General features: G+C 29.7%; 1 non-coding gene across 1 annotated transcript; it reads right to left on the reverse strand.

Moving 5' to 3' along the window:
• Positions 1–231: 231 nt before the first annotated feature.
• On the reverse strand, positions 232–304 carry trnak-cuu (transfer RNA lysine (anticodon CUU)). The gene has a single exon. It is a non-coding gene; the product is annotated as a tRNA-Lys (tRNA).
• Between the last annotated feature and the right edge of the window lie 5691 nt (positions 305–5995).

Below are 5995 nucleotides of genomic sequence, written 5' to 3' on the forward strand. Positions count from 1 at the left end.
CATTTCCATTCCTAATTTAATGGTATTTCTGTTAAAAATCTTATGTAATTTACTAGAGGGAGGAAAATGTTTGTCAAATTTTTAACGTGTAAATGTTGGGTAACAAGCAATTGTGTTCTCGGCCTAACTATTTAAGAGTATAAAGCGAAGTCGTCTTGTCTGAAAAACATTTTAAAAACTTACAAAAAAAATAAACTAATAAATAAACGAAAATGAACAAACCAAAAAGCGCGCCCAACGTGGGGCTCGAACCCACGACCCTGAGATTAAGAGTCTCATGCTCTACCGACTGAGCTAGCCGGGCTACGTAACTGTAAAATTTTAACATTAATTATTTTAATTTTATTTAACATCGCAGAGTGATGATTAAAAAATGGCAAAAACTCAATAAAATTCGATATAATTCGTAAAAAAACGTTATATATTTATACAAATTTGTTACTAAAAACTTTTTTTTACCCGCAGCTTCGACGCGTACAATACGCGTTAAAATTGACTATGCGCGTACAAAATAATTTTTTTTAAAGTTTTAGAATCTTTAAGACAAACACATTATCTTGATACATTACTCTGCTTGATATTTTCATAAAAATAGTTTTTAAAGGATGTTGATACATACAGAAAAAGACTGTATTTTATTACGTGTATTTTATCATTTACAATAACAATTAATCAGAACTTCATCAGGTAACGGTTTTCGTGATAACTCTTATGTTTTCTAATAGATGTGCTTGATACTTTTGGATCTGATCTTACTAGAAAGTAGTGCATCTGATTCGTCATAGTGTTTAACATTGATATTTTTGCCGTGTGCTTAAGTCAAGAATTTCTTATCTGTTTATTTAAATTCTCCTGTACATCTTCCAAATATACCCGATTGGCAAAAGTAGTTTATGTGATTTTTTTTTTTTAGTTTACATTTGTATGCGTTGTACCGCTTTATATAACCAATGATGAAAATAATAATATAAAATTACAATGATAGAAAATATAACAAATATAAACAAGGTATCTGAAAGAAGATCGAAAGGATCTTGTCGTCAGAACCTTAAATAAGCAATTAACAAAGATAAGATAAAAAAAAAATTAATCCACTTTTACAAAATTGCGGGGTAAATAATCTGCGTCTTAAGAAAGATCGAGAGGATCTTCTCATCAGAATTTTATACAAGAGTAAATCAACATATAATATAAGATGAACTAAGCAGATAACTCAGCAAAGCTAATATAGATGAACTATGCAGATAACTCAGCAAAGATATGGTTATGAGAATATTATGCAATCTTTTAATTATAATTACAATCAACTTTAGTAGTTTCAAAGAAAACTTCATTATTTTTAAATGCTCTTCAGGGAGTATTGCCGTCACTGGTAGAGCCGAACCCAGCTTTAGGCATGTCAACATATATACTTAACCATTCTTTAAAGAATACCTGAATCTCTTTCTTTCTTAAGTTTAGAGATATTTTCTTCTCAATTGTTTTTGGCTTATACTTTTTAATTTCCATTTTATGAAGAATAAACTCCAAGCACGATAACCAAGATAATGTTCATAATGTTCAGTTCTTTTATTTTTTTCATTTTGCTTCGCTCTCCAAGAACACTCCATTGTTTATGGGGTCTTCCAGAACCAAAATTGCTATTTTTATTGGTCATAAGATTTCTTTGAAGCCAATGGTATTCTTTTTGTATAAACTCGGCCATTGTTTTAGTTTTTTCTTCACCTTTGAAATAAATATAACTAAATTAACCTTTTTTTTTTTTTTTTTTTTTTTTCTCTGTTTTAATATAATATAAGATTTTACAACTTCGTAATATAAGATTTCAATAAATAAAATAAGTAAAACAGATAGGGGCTCAAAGAAGATGAAGATGACAGTACGTTATCGCAATCTTTTCATAGAGCCCCTATAACAAGATTTCAAAAAAATAAAAAAAAATTTCAATAAAATATCGTAATAAAACGCGTAATTCGCTAATAAAATTGATAAGCGACCAACAAAAGTAGAAATAAAACAAAAACAGATTTATGAGAAATTATTCAAAGTATCATTAACCAAAAACGTTTCTTATATTTTAAAAATTTCTTTTTTTGTTGAAAACTTGAAAGAACTTAACGAATTTACCGTACCTTTGAATCCTTTTTGAAAAGTATTCCATACTTTTGGACCTCGATATAGAATGCTGTACTCTGAATATTTGTTTATTATCCGAGGCAGTTTATATGTGTTGGACATATTCGCTCTAAGATTATAGCTATCATTTTTATTTATTTTAAACTTGTTATTAAAGCTTATAGGAGAGATATTGTGATTATAACGATACATGAAAATTAAATGCTGGTAGATATTTATTTCAAACACATTCATTATTTTCATATCTTTCATTAAGGGCTTAGCGTGTTCACGCCTATTTTTTGAGTAAATGATTCTGCAGGCATGTTTTTGTAGACTATAACCTTTATTTTATTTAAATTTTCCTTGTGAATTTCTCCAGTATTTTTTATTTCATCAAGTAAATCCCTCCAAAATTTTAATTTATCCCCTCCTTCTTTACATATAATTGGGATATGATCTAATCAGTGACGGGTCCAGGGAAGAATTGGGGTATTCACCCTCCCCCTCCACCCTCATTAAAAACTGAAAGTCCTAAAATATATTAGAAATAGATTCCCAAAAAATTTATTTTAACTTTTGAAATAAAAAATCATTGTAGTTTAATATTATTTAAAAAAGGACAAATAATTTATAAAAAGGTTGTGAGGGGTTTATTGCAATTTTGTTGTTGTTTTAGGTCAAAGTGCATTGGTAGATTTTACATATATATTATACGAACTATGTCACAGTATACTAAACTACATTAACCGATGACCTTTTACCACATGTAAATTTGTTTTAATTATGATACCCATTTTTTATTTGACATTCCTTTAATTTTGCATAGTTTGCATGGGCATTTGATTACCTTTCACCAGAGGTGTCTCAAGGGAGGAGGGGGGACGCGTAGGGGTTGTCTAGAAACTACCGCCCCCCCCCCACCCCCAATCTAAATTAACTATTCGGCATATTCGACTCTGGAGTCGGCAAAATTGGATCTATAGTGGGCCGTTTTTCTTGGCCTTAGTCGTCAAAAAAAAAAATGGTGACCCCCCCTCCTCCTCCTCCTTTAAAGCCTCTTCAGGACGGCCCTGCGTTTCAAATTCCAATTTTTTAAAAAAAACTTATAATGTTGAACCTGAGAAAAAAATTTCTATTGGAGTCAAGTTCCAAATTAATGGTCCTAGATTGCAAAGTGAATGTTGTCCGTACAATTCCAATTTAATTTGAGGGGTACTAAAGTAACCATTACTTCGTGTACTGAGCGTTTTCTTATCAACAAATATAATGTCACTCAGTGAGCTTTCGTTAGGATCATTTTTAATTTTTGATATCTCTATAACTAAGAATTGCAAATTTCTTCGATGAGTTGAGACAGAATTATCTTTTTCTAAAACCTTTTCGATGGTCGATTTGCAATCATTGCATATCAATCAAAGTGCCCTTGCATGTAACTTATTAATTTTTGCATTTTTTGCTTTACTACAACACATTCACACAAGAGAACAGTTCATGAATTATGATTTGAAGAAGGCGTTTAATGCTATTTTCTTTTTCTGAAGGTCAAGTTATTTGACTACTTTTCTAAGAATGCTAATTTTTTGATTTGCATTTGCACAGACTCGAGTAAGATGTTTATTAAAATTTAATTTGTAGTCTATAGTTATTCATAGCAGTTTTCATTTTCTTCCCAAATTTGATTACGATAAATATGTGCCCAAGTTGTTTCCCGCAACTATTAAATGACATTTGTTAGAATTTTAAGTTTTAGACAGCTACATTTGAATGAATATTAGAATATAATTCATCATAAATAAAGATATCATTAATATTAGACCTTCTACACACAATACATTTTTTAAACTTAAATTGAACGAAATTCTTATCATTGATTACACTGCCGTATCTAAAATATTTAATAATTTTTTTAGCACTACACATAGCAAACTACTGAACAAAGTTATACCCCCTAAACGCGTATTTAGTGACTTTCTTAACATTCCAAATGCGAAATCTCTTTTTATTAATCCTGTAACGGAAAATGAAATATCTGGTCTCATTACAAACACGCTCAAAACTGAAAAAAGTCTTGTTCCTAATAGCGTACCTAAATTCCACCTTAAACTAGTCCCATACATTATTTCAAAGCCTCTCTGCAGTGTTATAAATAACTCATTTAAAAGTGGTATTTTCCTAGATATTATTAAAGTTGCCAAAGTAATTCCAATATTTAAAAAAGGCTCTCTACTAGATTTCACCAATTAACAACCCATCTCCCTTTTCTAGAAAAATTTAAATGCTTTTACACCCATCGGTAAGGATTTCGTGCCAATCACTCCACAACTCATGCTCTCATTGAAATGACTGAACTGATTAGAAAAGCAATTGATTATAAATATTTTGCAGGTGGTGTATTTGTTGATTTACAGAAAGCGATTGATACAGTAGATCGTTCAATTTTGTTGAAAAAATTAAAATATTATTGAATCAGAGGCGTACCCCTTAAATGGTTTACTACATATTTAAACAATAGAACACAATTTTTTTCTATTAATGACTCAAAATCTACCCTAGTAAAATGTTCTAATGGTGTTCCACAGGATTCAGTATTGGTACCACTCCTTTTCCTTCTTTATATTAATGATCTTCATACATCTATTAAGTTTGCTACTGTTTACCGCTTTGCTGATGATACTAATCTAATACTAATTAATAAATCCCTTAAAAAAATTAACAAACACAATAACGATGATCTTGTCAATCTAGTTCAGTGGCTTCGCTTCAACAAACTTTTTCTAAACTCTAGTAAAACTAAACTCATTATCTTTAAATCAAATAAAACGAAAACCTATAAACATATGAACTTTAGATTATGTGGCAAAAAAATTGAACCTGTTAACTCAATTAAATATCTTGGTATAAAAATTGATTTGAATCTTTCCTTTTTATCCCACTGTAAAGACTTAGCAATGAAACTAAGTAGATCTAATTCACCATTATGTTAATCTTAAGACAATCTTGAACATAAACCTTGCTATTTTTGGCTCACATCTTAGATATACATACTAAGTATGAGGGCAGTCCCATCAACAAGCTTTTATTAGGTTATCCCACCTCCAAAACAAGGCTTTAAAAATTATTTATTTTCAGAATATTAGATTTAATCCTAATATGCTTTACCTAACTTCTAAAGTATTAAGACTATGTGACTATATTCAATTTTTAAACTGTCAATTTGTCTGGAATCACCAACATAATAACCTACCTTTAACTTTCATCAATTTCTTTTCCAAAAGTGCCAACACTCGCTATCACCTTTGTTTCAATAGTAGATTAAATCTATCTGGATCTAAACACCATTCTCATAAATACAGGCATAAATCTATAAAATTCGAAAAATTATGAACTAAAAACTCTCAATTCATTCTCAACCTTTAAAGCCAGTTTATTCTACTTTTTATTAAAAATATATAGTAAATTATTTATTGATTATTGGTTGATTGATTTGAACCACTTTGCAATTAATTTAGTGCTATTCTCAAGTTTATTGAATAGGACATCTATGTTTTTATCAATTAGATAAGATGTAGTGTCATTTGCAAAATTACAAACTTCTCAATTTTTCATTAGAAAGAACATACCATTAATATATAGATCAAAAAGTAGGGGGCCTAAAACCAAATCTTTAGGGATACTTTTTTAATACTTTTGACCATGAGCGATTTGATGCGTTTATTTTTGTTCTTTGGTATCGATCATCGATGTAGCTTTTAATAAGTTTCAAAGCATTTAAGTCAAAACCATAAGCATACCAGCAGCAAAATCTTAATTATCAAGGAAGATTTTTCATTTTTCAATTAGTCTAATAAGAGCATTTTGTGTGCTTTACGGTAACCGC

The sequence above is a fragment of the Hydra vulgaris genome, chromosome 06, assembly GCF_038396675.1.
Source record: "Hydra vulgaris chromosome 06, alternate assembly HydraT2T_AEP".
Classification (NCBI taxonomy): domain Eukaryota; kingdom Metazoa; phylum Cnidaria; class Hydrozoa; order Anthoathecata; family Hydridae; genus Hydra; species Hydra vulgaris.